The sequence below is a fragment of the Coregonus clupeaformis genome, chromosome 35 (genome assembly GCF_020615455.1).
Source record: "Coregonus clupeaformis isolate EN_2021a chromosome 35, ASM2061545v1, whole genome shotgun sequence".
Taxonomy (NCBI): Eukaryota; Metazoa; Chordata; class Actinopteri; order Salmoniformes; family Salmonidae; genus Coregonus; species Coregonus clupeaformis.
The window spans coordinates 1,689,378-1,703,697 of NC_059226.1; the positions used below are offsets into that span (position 1 = coordinate 1,689,378).

At 43.6% G+C, this 14,320-nt stretch overlaps 1 protein-coding gene across 2 annotated transcripts in view; it reads left to right on the plus strand.

Moving 5' to 3' along the window:
- The window catches only part of LOC121551176 (nuclear body protein SP140-like protein), a 46,473-nt gene that overhangs the window by 6,231 nt on the left and 25,922 nt on the right, over positions 1 to 14,320 (plus strand). The gene's annotated exons all lie outside the window — the stretch shown is intronic.

Below are 14,320 nucleotides of genomic sequence, written 5' to 3' on the forward strand. Positions count from 1 at the left end.
AAACGGACGCTAATGAACTTAAAAAGGAGAACATCTTTCTGAGAGAAGCCTTACTTGACATACAGACTAGATCTATGAGAGAAAATATGGTACTTACTGGTATCCAAGAGAAAGAAGGAGAAGTTCCTGACAGTGTAGTGAGGGAGTTCCTCCTTACAGCACTTCAGATTCCACACGAAGCTGTCGACAAAATCCAACTCGAACGTGTAGACCGTTTCGGACAGAGGAGACAGAGATATGAGCACCCAATCGTTGCCAAATGTGTGTTTAAAAAAATAAATAATAATGGTTAAAAGCCTGGGTAAAAGACTTGCTGGCACGAAAATAGGCATGAATGATAATTTCCCGAAGGAAATTGCAGAACGGCGCGAAGTTCTGTACACAATCTTCAAAGACAATAGATTAAAGGGGAAACGTGTAGCTCTCGTAGTCGATAAAATGTATATTGATAACCAAATATTCCGAGACACAAAGACTACGCCATGGCCATTCTGAAAGTTCTAATAGAGGAGTCAAATAATAAAACACCCAATACTAGCCATGGTAGGGATTGTGATAATAAAACACATTTATAGTATTTATAGTATTTTATAAAGGGATAAGACGGCAATACAAGAAAAGATAACTAGCGAAATAATAAATCTTCAAATATTACTAATTAGAACACAAAAGTACTCAATCAACATAGTGGAGATAAAAACACAGCAAACAGAAGACATAGAAGGCACAGTATGTGTGGATGAATTGTGATGGAATGTGTGGTGTGCGTTTTTGTGTTTGGAAAAGTGTGGCGTTAAATGAGTGAGAAAGGAAATGGTTGCATATCCCAGAACCAATGTGTGTCTGTGAGCAGGGGTTGTGAGAGGGATACAGTACCAGTCAAATGTTTGGGCACACCTACTCATTCATGTTTTTTTTTTTTTTTTTTTTAAATTTTTCACATTGTAAAATAATAGTGACACATCAAAACTATGAAAAAACACATATGGAATAATGTAGTAACCAAAACAATGTTAAACCAATCTAAATATATTTTATCTTTGAGATTATTCAAATAGCCACCCTTTGCCTTGATGACAGCTTTGCACACTCTTGGCATTCTCTCAACCAGCTTCACCTGGAATGCTTTTCCAACAGTCTTGAAGGAGTTCCCACATATGGTGAGCACTTGTTTGCTGCTTTTCCTTCACTCTGCCGTCCGACTCATCCCAAACCATCTCAATTGGGTTGAGGTCAGGTGATTGTGGAGGTCAGGTCATCTGATGCAGCACTCCATCACTCTCCTTCTTGGTAAAATAGCTCTTACACAGCCTGGAGGTGTCCTATTGAAAGTCATACTCTCACTAAGCCCAAACCAGATGGGATGGCGTATCGCTGCAGAATGCTGTGGCAGCCATGCTGGTTAAGTGTGCCTTGCATTAAATAAATAAATCACAGACAGTGTCACCAGCAAAGCACCCCCACACCATAACACCTCCTCCTCCATGCTTTACGGTGGGAAATACACATGCGAAGAGATCATCAGTTCACCCACACGCGTCTCATAAAGACAAGGTGGTTGGAACCAAAAATCTCCAATTTGGACTCCAGACCAAAGGACAAATTTCCACCGGTCTAATGTCCATTGCTCGTGTTTCTTGGCCCAAGCAGGTATTTTCTTCTTATTGGTGTCCTTTAGTAGTGGTTTCTTTGCAGCAATTTGACCATGAAGGCCTGATTCACACAGTCCCCTCTGAACAGTTGATGTTGAGATGTGTCTGTTACTTGAACTCTGTGAAGCATTTATTTGGGCTGCAATTTCTGAGGCTGGTAACTCTAATGAACTTATCCTCTGCGGCAGACGTAACTCTGGGTCTTCCATTCCTGTGGCGGTCCTCATGAGAGCCAGTTCCATCATAGCGCTTGATGGTTGTTGCGACTGCACTTGAAGAAACGTTCAAAGTTCTTGACATTTACGTATCTTCTGTATACCCCACTTCCTTGTCACAACACAACTGATTGGCTCAAACGCATTAAGAAGGAAAGAAATACCACAAATTAACTTTTAAGGAGGCACACCTGTTAATTGAAATTCATTCCAGGTGACTGCCTCATGAAGCTGGTTGAGAGAATGCCAAGAGTGTGCAAAGCTGTCATCAAGGCAAAGGGTGGCTATTTGAAGAATCTCAAATATAAAATATTTTCATTTGTTTAACACTTTTTTGGTTACTACATGATTCCATATGTGTTATTTGATAGTTTTGATGTCTTCACTATTATTCTACAATGTAGAAAATAGTAAAAAAAATTAAGAAAAACCCTTGAATGAGTAGGTGTGTCCAAACTTCTGACTGGTAGTGTACATTATAAAATAAAGTATACATAAAATTATTTTTTTGTTGTCCTATCATGATGGAACGGTCCCCAGCCCTATGTCCTAGACACCCAACTGAGCGACTCATACACCAAAGAGAAGTCCCCATCTGTTTTATGGCCCTGCTGTAAGTTGCCTAAATGCAGCCAAAACAGAAACATAAATGCGGTCAGAGACCTACTAGAGCAGCACCGCCCCCTCAAGATTCTGAGCCTGCCTGGCAGGGTTGGTCCTACAAAGCCAGAGCCCCCTGATGGGAGAGCATAATATACAAGGAAATTCTCAAAGCTGCTAATGAGAACCTTGACGACCTTGTACCTAGCTGGTGGGGATTCCGGTGGGGTACCCCCAACCAGGTAGTGGCAGTGCTGGCAACACTGGCTGCAGTAACCCATGGGGAGGGGGTCCCAATCGGACAATCAGAGAGGGGGCATATTATTGTGGCCCTGGTGGCACAAAATAAATAACTGACTGCACGGAGATGCTTGGGAAAATGGTTACAATGGGGGACCAGAGTATTTGTGTTTCAGGGGAAGAGGGTGGATCTGATCTCCATCACCTAGATCTTGACATAGGTTAATGAAATCTCACATTTTTGTAAATTTTTGCTCAATCTGGCATGCTTTCTCAAACAACTGTAACTGTATATGCATTCGTAATTCAGGTCCTTTCTTGAGTTGGGCTCTGGGATGTAACAACCATTGAGCATCTGAGCTTATGGTTGATTGAGGAGGAAAGGGGTTGATTGCGTAAGAGTATGTGCGTGTCTGTGTGTGTGTGTGTGTGTGTATGTATGTATCCCACATCTATTGCAAGGAGGTAAGGATGTTAGGGAGAATATAGGATGAACCACAATCCTTCGCATGAACTGCCGACATTATTACGCATATTAATTGATAGTTATGAAAATTAAGATATGCAAGATATTTGAATAGATACATATTTTTAATAGCTATATATATATATATATATATATATATATATATATACATACATACAGTGGGGGAAAAAAGTATTTAGTCAGCCACCAATTGTGCAAGTTCTCCCACTTAAAAAGATGAGAATTCCAGAAAATCACATTGTAGGATTTTTAATGAATTTATTTGCAAATTATGGTGGAAAATAAGTATTTGGTCAATAACAAAAGTTTCTCAATACTTTGTTATATACCCTTTGTTGGCAATGACACAGGTCAAACGTTTTCTGTAAGTCTTCACAAGGTTTTCACACACTGTTGCTGGTATTTTGGCCCATTCCGCCATGCAGATCTCCTCTAGAGCAGTGATGTTTTGGGGCTGTCGCTGGGCAACACGGACTTTCAACTCCCTCCAAAGATTTTCTATGGGGTTGAGATCTGGAGACTGGCTATGCCACTCCAGGACCTTGAAATGCTTCTTACGAAGCCACTCCTTCGTTGCCCGGCGGTGTGTTTGGGATCATTGTCATGCTGAAAGACCCAGCCACGTTTCATCTTCAATGCCCTTGCTGATGGAAGGAGGTTTTCACTCAAAATCTCACGATACATGGCCCCATTCATTCTTTCCTTTACACGGATCATTCGTCCTGGTCCCTTTGCAGAAAAACAGCCCCAAAGCATGATGTTTCCACCCCCATGCTTCACAGTAGGTATGGTGTTCTTTGGATGCAACTCAGCATTCTTTGTCCTCCAAACACGACGAGTTGAGTTTTTACCAAAAAGTTATATTTTGGTTTCATCTGACCATATGACATTCTCCCAATCCTCTTCTGGATCATCCAAATGCACTCTAGCAAACTTCAGACGGGCCTGGACATGTACTGGCTTAAGCAGGGGGACACGTCTGGCACTGCAGGATTTGAGTCCCTGGCGGCGTAGTGTGTTACTGATGGTAGGCTTTGTTACTTTGGTCCCAGCTCTCTGCAGGTCATTCACTAGGTCCCCCCGTGTGGTTCTGGGATTTTTGCTCACCGTTCTTGTGATCATTTTGACCCCACGGGTGAGATCTTGCGTGGAGCCCCAGATCGAGGGAGATTATCAGTGGTCTTGTATGTCTTCCATTTCCTAATAATTGCTCCCACAGTTGATTTCTTCAAACCAAGCTGCTTACCTATTGCAGATTCAGTCTTCCCAGCCTGGTGCAGGTCTACAATTTTGTTTCTGGTGTCCTTTGACAGCTCTTTGGTCTTGGCCATAGTGGAGTTTGGAGTGTGACTGTTTGAGGTTGTGGACAGGTGTCTTTTATACTGATAACAAGTTCAAACAGGTGCCATTAATACAGGTAACGAGTGGAGGACAGAGGAGCCTCTTAAAGAAGAAGTTACAGGTCTGTGAGAGCCAGAAATCTTGCTTGTTTGTAGGTGACCAAATACTTATTTTCCACCATAATTTGCAAATAAATTCATAAAAAATCCTACAATGTGATTTTCTGGATTTTTAACCCCTTTCCTCCTCAATCCTCAACGGTTGTTACATCCCAGAGCCCAACTCAAGAAAATACCTGATTTACGAATGCATATATATATAAAGCAAATTGAGGTGAGAGCATTGGAAATGCTTTTGGCGGTTGAACTGCTTCTGTTTTGTGGGTGGCACTGTGTGCTGTTTTCGAAGGATTGGTCCTGGCCTCTCGGGGGGCCTAGGGATCCTGGGGGACGGGGGTGGTCTGCCGATCACTGGGATGACAACCCAACTTGGGATGGGGAGGGGCTTTAGCAGGCGGAATAGTGGAGAACAATTGGAGGGTTACTTAGTAGCAATGCAAATATCATGGTACAGCTACAGTGGGGAGAACAAGTATTTGATACACTGCCGATTTTGCAGGTTTTCCTACTTACAAATCATGTAGAGGTCTGTAATTTTTATCATAGGTACACTTCAACTGTGAGAGACTGAATCTAAAACAGGTGTACAGGGAGAATACTGTAAGAATGGCCCATGTTTTGAATTCTGTCGCTGTACATTTCAAAAGTGCTGAACAAATAGTTATGGTATATTGACTACCTGCTCATTAATGTCTTAAACAAAATTACGGCTTGCCTCTTATCCGCTCATCGTTCCCTTATGCAATAGTTTGTACATCTCAATTGTTAAATTGCTTATTCATCATTTTAGGCAATGTTTGAATGATTTCATTGTTTTGCTTACTTTGTGTATTATAATTAGCTCATGTGATTTTCTTCACAAGCAGGGGATACTATATTATGTTGTTGGGTCTGTAACCATGTTTGCCATTGACAGTCTCTTCCCATACAAATATATTTTTTTCAACAAAAAGTTCAGTAACAGACCCAAGTAATTCCAGTTGACATTGTGAGGGTTGTTTTGTTTGAGCTGCGTTGGTACAGTGGGTAGAACAAGTATTTGATACACTGCCGATTTTGCAGGTTTTCCTACTTACAAAGCATGTAGAGGTCTGTAATTTTTATCATAAGTACACTTCAAATGTGAGAGACTGAATCTAAAACAAAAATCCAGAAAATCACATTGTATGATTTTTAAGTAATTAATTTGCATTTTATTGCATGACATAAGTATTTGATCACCTACCAACCAGTAAGAATTCCAGCTCTCACAGACCTGTTCGTTTTTCTTTAAGAAGCCCTCCTGTTCTCCACTCATTACCTGTATTAACTGCACCTGTTTGAACTCGTTACCTGTATAAAAGACACCTGTCCACACACTCAATCAAACAGACTCCAACCTCTCCACAATGGCCAAGACCAGAGAGCTGTGTAAGGACATCAGGGATACAATTCTAGACCTGCACAAGGCTGGGATGGGCTACAGGACAATAGGCAAGCAGCTTGGTGAGAAGGCAACAACTGTTGGCGCAATTATTAGAAAATGGAAGAAGTTCAAGATGACGGTCAATCACCCCTCGGTCTGGGGCTCCATGCAAGATCTCACCTCGTGGGGCATCAATGATCATGAGGAAGGTGAGGGATCAGCCCAGAACTACACGGCAGGACCTGGTCAATGACCTGAAGAGTGCTGGGACCACAGTCTCAAAGATAACCATTAGTAACACACTACGCCGTCATGGATTAAAATCCTGCAGCGCACGCAAGGTCCCCCCTGCTCAAGCCAGCGCATGTCCAGGCCCGTCTGAAGTTTGCCAATGACCATCTGGATGATCCAGAGGAGGAATGGGAGAAGGTCATGTGGTCTGATGAGACAAAAATAGAGCTTTTGGTCTAAACTCCACTCGCCGTGTTTGGAGGAAGAAGAAGGATGAGTACAACCCCAAGAACACCATCCCAACCGTGAAGCATGGAGGTGGAAACATCATTCTTTGGGGATGCTTTTCTGCAAAGGGGGCAGGACGACTGGACCGTATTGAGGGGAGGATAGATGGGGCCATGTATCGCGAGATCTTGGCCAACAACCTCCTTCCCTCAGTAAGAGCATTGAAGATGGGTCGTGGCTGGGTCTTCCAGCATGACAATGACCCGAAACACACAGCCAGGGCAACTAAGGAGTGGCTCCGTAAGAAGCATCTCAAGGTCCTGGAGTGGCCTAGCCAGTCTCCAGACCTGAACCCAATAGAACATCTTTGGAGGGAGCTGAAAGTCCGTATTGCCCAGCGACAGCCCCGAAACCTGAAGGATCTGGAGAAGGTCTGTATGGAGGAGTGGGCCAAAATCCCTGCTGCAGTGTGTGCAAACCTGGTCAAGACCTACAGGAAACGTATGATCTCTGTAATTGCAAACAAAGGTTTCTGTACCAAATATTAAGTTCTGCTTTTCTGATGTATCAAATATTATGTCATGCAATAAAATGCAAATTAATTACTTAAAAATCATACAATGTGATTTTCTGGATTTTTGTTTTAGATTCCGTCTCTCACAGTTGAAGTGTAACTATGATAAAAATTACTACATGCTTTGTAAGTAGAAAAACCTGCAAAATCGGCAGTGTATCAAATACTTGTTCTCCCCACTGTATATGGACACTTAATCACTATGGTACTTTTTATTGGTACATTTACAAACTGTGACGTCACGAGAGGCTACACAGCTTTCAGCGGGATTGCTCAAGTAGTGCAAGGAGACAAGGTTCAAACAAAACAAGGATTTTATTATAGGTCTTGGGAAATTAACGAAAATATAACAAAATTCTGTTCTCTTGTGGCTCTTTAAGGGTTAACAGTTCAGGGATGTCTCTTCCACATCCAAAATCATAATTCTCACTCGCTCAGATAACTTTTCCCCAGCCTTACTGTAGTCCACGTTGCAGCTAGTGGCCAACCCAGCAAAAAGTCCTTCCAAATGTCTCTCACGTATTTCCACAGGTGCATATATCCAAAGGTGAGTATTTCCCAAAGGTAAGTATCTCCAAATCCTTATATTCCTCATGGAAGTGGACGTGCAGCACTCTTGTCCTCCAGAGAGCCCCGGTTGGAGACTGTGTCTCTTCCCTTCCCACACCTTCAGCTCATCAGCTCCTCATTTGTTTCAGCTGCGTGGGAAGATTGGCCATAGAGGGGGTGGAGTTCCCGACCATACCAGCAGATGGAGCCATAGCTGTCTGGGTTTGCAGCCACCTCAGGGGGATGTAACGTCCCTCCAGGACACAGCCTCTCGTGACATCACACATCCCCCTCTCGGGACCGACGTCCTCGTCGGGTAAAGGCAGCGAAGAAGGCATCACGCCGGGAGGGGCGTCCGCATTGCCGTGGTGCTTGCCAGACTGCTCTCTCTTCAACTCCTCCAACTCTAGGACCAGGGACTCAGCCTCCTGTTGTCTCTCCTTGAGTTTCTTACTGAACGCATCAGCCTTGGTTTTAGCAGAGTTTAGCTTCTGTTGAGCAGCTTTCAGTTCCTTCTCTCTCTCTGCCTCCGCATTCTTCATCTTGTTCTCCAACACCTTGTACTTCTCCTCTGCCTTCTTCTGGACCTCCTTACTACTGCGCAGGGTCTCCTCACACTCCTCGATGGTCCTGCGCAGCCTCTCCAGCTCCTCCTGTTGCTTAGGGAAGGAGCTCTGTTGGAGTTTAGCCTGGAGGATATCTAACTCTTCTGTCTTCATGTCTAACTGTTGCTTTAACAAACGATACCTCTCAGCGGTCCCCTTCAGACCAGACAGTTCTTTGTCCAGATTCTGTACCTCCGTCTCTGTGTCGGTCTGGGCACCTGCCATCCCTATCAGAGCCCGGGCGGGAGTGAGTAACTCGGAGGATTGCACCGGAGCCTTCCCAGGATGAGTCTTGCCTCTCCGTTTCCGAGGTACTCGGGTTATCCTCTCCTGAGACTCTCTCCAGAGTGGGTAAAAGGCTGGGCAGTCTCGTCCAATTAGGACAGGGACGGGGAGGGAATCAACCACCCCCGCCGTCGTGTGTATGGTTCCCCGTGTGCTGGTCATTGTAAGTTCAGTAATGGGGTATTCTCTGGTGTCCCCATGGACACAGGAAACTGGGAGGACTTTCCCCGGGGTCAGACACGTTGGGCCCACCAAATCCTTACGCACCAGGGTGGCCCGGCTACCAGAATCCAGTAAGGCCTCCACATCATGGTGATTCACAGTTACCGGGCAGGTGGGGGTCGATCTGGGCCGCCATCTACGACTCCCAAGAGCGAGGCAAAACGGTGTGTGGGTGCTGAGCTGGAGGACTCCGCAGTGGGCATAGGTTCATCGGCTGGTTTCCCACACTGCCAGGAGATATGTCCCATCTCCCCACACCGGTAACACTGTCGAGTTTCCCCCTCCTGGTGTACTCTTCTTGGACCCGCCTGGTTTCTGGCTCCCCCTGGAGCCGGGATAAGTCCTGACGTGGCTGGGTTCGAGACCTTGGGGTCCTTTGGACGGGTTCTTCCCATTTGTGGTGGGGCCGCACTCCTGGGGTCTTTTCGGGAAGCATTCAGCATCTCCGCTGTGGCCTGGTACTTTTCCACAGCTTCCACGGTCAGATCAGCCGTGGTCAAGGCCTGTTGACTGATGAACCGTTTTTGCCTCATAAGGCAGGGCGCGTAGGTAACGATCCACCACAACGGCCTCCACCACCGCCGCTGCTGTATTCCTCTGCGGATCCAGCCATTTCCTTGCGATTCGGACAAGTTCATGCATCTGCGCCCGAGGAGGTTGGTCTGGTTGGAAGGTCCAGCTGTGAAAGCGCTGGGCCATACCAAACTTTGTGAGTCCATATCTGCTGAGGATCTCAGACTTCAGGGCATCATAGTCAGTAACCTGGTCAGGGCCCAGGTCCCGGACAGCATTCAGTGATTCCCCGGTTAGAAAGGGGCCTAACAGACCAACCCACTGTTGCTTGGGCCAGGCTTCCCTAGTGGCCGTGGCCTCAAATGCATGCAGGTATGCCTCAATGTCATCGGTAGCTCCCATCTTAGATATAAAGTCACTTGCCTTTATTGGGCGGGTATTTTGGACAACCCTCTGTCTCTGCAACTGCAATTCCTCTGCCTTCAGAAGGTTGGCTTTCTTTTGCTCCTCCAAGAGAGCCACGTTTGCTTGCATCTGGGCTTGCTGGCCAGCAACAAGGGCTTTCAATATGTCCTCCATTTCAGTCGGCGGGGAGCCTACGGCCAACTTGGAAAACTGGGTGATCAAACCTTCGGTATCCTCCTCTGACATGCACTATTAACGCTTGAGCGTGCCCGTATTCTCCACCATCTGTGACGTCACGAGAGGCTACACAGCTTTCAGCGGGATTGCTCAAGTAGTGCAAGGAGACAAGGTTCAAACAAAACAAGGATTTTATTATAGGTCTTGGGAAATTAACGAAAATATAACAAAATTCTGTTCTCTTGTGGCTCTTTAAGGGTTAACAGTTCAGGGATGTCTCTTCCACATCCAAAATCATAATTCTCACTCGCTCAGATAACTTTTCCCCAGCCTTACTGTAGTCCACGTTGCAGCTAGTGGCCAACCCAGCAAAAAAGTCCTTCCAAATGTCTCTCACGTATTTCCACAGGTGCATATATCCAAAGGTGAGTATTTCCCAAAGGTAAGTATCTCCAAATCCTTATATTCCTCATGGAAGTGGACGTGCAGCACTCTTGTCCTCCAGAGAGCCCCGGTTGGAGACTGTGTCTCTTCCCTTCCCACACCTTCAGCTCATCAGCTCCTCATTTGTTTCAGCTGCGTGGGAAGATTGGCCATAGAGGGGTGGAGTTCCCGACCATACCAGCAGATGGAGCCATAGCTGTCTGGGTTTGCAGCCACCTCAGGGGGATGTAACGTCCCTCCAGGACACAGCCTCTCGTGACATCACAAAACATATTATGATAAATAGATTTGAAACTTGTATCTCATTATGGTAAGTGGTGAAATAAGTATATCCAGTTATAATGGTAATGGCTTAGCAGATAATAACAAGCTCAATTGGTAGAGCATGGGGCTTGTAACGCCAGGGTAGTGTGTTCGATCCCCGGGACCACCCATACGTAAAAATTTATGCACACATGACTGTAAGTCGCTTTGGATAAAGGCGTCTGCTAAATGGCATATTATTATTATTTATTTACATGGCTCAAAGAGAAGGAATATAATATCTATTGTTTACAGGAAACTCATTCAACAATTCTAGGTGAAGTTGTGTGGAAAAAGGACTGGGGGTGGGACGAAATATACTTCTCCCATGGGCAAAGAAACTCAAAAGGGGTGATGATATTAATTAACAGTAATTTTGATCTGAATGTGCAAATTGTCCAAACAGATGCGCAAGGTAGATGGATTATTTTAAATATGTTATTGGACCACAAACACATATGGCTCATTAACCTTTACGGACCAAATAATGATGATCCACGCTTCTTTGACAATATATATAATAAATGATCAACCCTGCAAGCAATACAAGACTCTATTATTATGGTGGGTGATTATAATACTGTTTTAAATAGCTCAATGGACCGTAAAGGAAATCACACTACAAACAATCACCCTCATGCTCTTAAGGAAATCATGAATGTCATGGATACATTAGAACTAGTGGATATATGGAGGCTTAAATGTCCTGACCTAGTGAGATATACATGGCGGGGACTCAATCAAGCTAGTCGTCTTGACTTCTTTCTAATGTCATTCTCGTTGGCACCAAAAGTTTAAAAAGTGTTGATAGGGGACAGAATGCGGTCGGACAATCATATCATTGGCATATACATTACTCTTACTGAATTTCCACGTGGGCGAGGATATTGGAAATTTAATCAAAGCCTATTGGATGATAACTTGTTTTTAACTAGGACAGAGGAATTTATAACTGAATTTTTCCAACATAACATAGGTACAGCATATCCCCTTATTGTATGGGATACTTTTAAATGTGCTTTTAGAGGCCATGAAATTCAGTACTCATCTAGAAAACAAAAGCAATTTAGGTCAAAAGAGTCCATACTAACAAAGGAAATAGAAGGTCTAACAGAACAGATACAGTGGGGAGAACAAGTATTTGATACACTGCCGATTTTGCAGGTTTTCCTACTTACAAAGCATGTAGAGGTCTGTAATTGTTATCATAGGTACACTTCAACTGTGAGAGACGGAATCTAAAACAAAAATCCAGAAAATCACAATGTATGATTTTTAAGTAATTAATTTGCATTTTATTGCATGTCATAAGTATTTGATCACCTACCAACCAGTAAGAATTCCGGCTCTCACAGACCTGTTAGTTTTTCTTTAAGAAGCCCTTCTGTTCTCCACTCATTACCTGTATTAACTGCACCTGTTTGAACTCGTTACCTGTATAAAAGACACCTGTCCACACACTCAATCAAACAGACTCCAACCTCTCCACAATGGCCAACACCAGAGAGCTGTGTAAGGACATCAGGGATAAAATTGTAGACCTGCACAAGGCTGGGATGGGCTACAGGACAATAGGCAAGCAGCTTGGTGAGAAGGCAACAACTGTTGGCGCAATTATTAGAAAATGGAAGAAGTTCAAGATGACGGTCAATCACCCTCGGTCTGGGGCTCCATGCAAGATCTCACCTCGCGGGGCATCAATGATCATGAGGAAGGTGAGGGATCAGCCCAGAACTACACGGCAGGACCTGGTCAATGACCTGAAGAGAGCTGGGACCACAGTCTCAAAGAAAACCATTAGTAACACACTATGCCGTCATGGATTAAAATCCTGCAGCGCACGCAAGGTCCCCCTGCTCAAGCCAGCGCATGTCCAGGCCCGTTTGAAGTTTTCCAATGACCATCTGGATGATCCAGAGGAGGAATGGGAGAAGGTCATGTGGTCTGATGAGACAAAAATAGAGCTTTTTGGTCTAAACTCCACTCGCCGTGTTTGGAGAAAGAAGAAGGATGAGTACAACCCCAAGAACACCATCCCAACCGTGAAGCATGGAGGTGGAAACATCATTCTTTGGGGATGCTTTTCTGCAAAGGGGACAGGACGACTTCACCGTATTGAGGGGAGGATGGATGGGGCCATGTATCGCAAGATCTTGGCCAACAACCTCCTTCCCTCAGTAAGAGCATTGAAGATGGATCGTGGCTGGGTCTTCCAGCATGACAACGACCCGAAACACACAGCCAGGGCAACTAAGGAGTGTCTCCGTAAGAAGCATCTCAAGGTCCTGGAGTGGCCTAGCCAGTCTCCAGACCTGAACCCAATAGAAAATCTTTGGAGGGAGCTGAAAGTCCGTATTGCCTAGCGACAGCCCCGAAACCTGAAGGAAGAAGGTCTGTATGGAGGAGTGGGCCAAAATCCCTGCTGCAGTGTGTGCAAACCTGGTCAAGACCTACAGGAAACGTATGATCTCTGTAATTGCAAACAATGGTTTCTGTACCAAATATTAAGTTCTGCTTTTCTGATGTATCAAATAATTATGTCATGCAATAAAATGCAAATTAATTACTTAAAAATCATACAATGTGATTTTTTGGATTTTTGTTTTAGATTCCGTCTCTCACAGTTGAAGTGTACCTATGATAAAAATTACAGACCTCCACATGCTTTGTAAGTAGGAAAACCTGCAAAATCGGCAGTGTATCAAATACTTGTTCTCCCCACTGTATATAGCAATACAAACTGTAACATAGAGGCTCAGAATAAATTAGAGGAAAAACAAAAATAAATGGAGAAACTTATTCAAAAAAGATCAACTGTAATATATTATAAAAATAAAGAAAACTGGATGGACTATGGGGAGATCTTCAACATAGAAATGCTACCAAAAATAATTTACTGAAACTGGTTACAAATGACGGAGTCACACATGATTCACCAAATTATATTTTGAAGGAGGAAGCAAAGTACTTTAAGCATATGTTTTCATTTCAGTCGCGTCTATCTCCTCTAACTGAAGCTAATTGTAGGGATTTTTTTTTCTATTGATAATGTAAAATTAACAGCCATACAGAAAGACTCATGTGAAGGTGAAATTACAGAGGAAGAACTTCTGCCTTTTTTGATATACTCAGAGGACCATTATTAGCAGGTTTTAACCACTCCTATGTAAATGGTAGATTATCAGACACTCAAGAAGAAAGTCTGATTTCATTATTACTGAAATAGGATACAAGTGGGAAATATAAAGATCCAGTCCATAAAAAAAATTGGAGGCCCCTTACACTTCAGTGTTGTGATGCAAAAATTCTAGCAAAATGTATAGCGCATAGAATTAAAAAGGTATTGTCGGACATTATTAATTCTAATCAGACAGGTTTTTTACATGGACGATACATTGGAGTACCGGAAACAATAGAACACTATGACAAATCTGGGAAACCAGGCCTGCTATTCATAGCTGACTTTGAAAAGGCATTTGATAAAGTACTACTGGAGTTTATATATAAATGCCTGGAGCATTTCAATTTTGGAGAATCTCTTATAAAATGGGTTAAAATCATGTATAGTAACCCTAGGTGTAAAATAGTAAATAATGGCTATTTCTCTGAAAGTTTTAAATTGTCAAGAGGAATAAAACAAGGTTGTCCACTATCGGCATATCTATTTATTATGGCCATCGAAATGTTAGCTATTAAAATCAGATCCAACAATAATATCAAGGGGT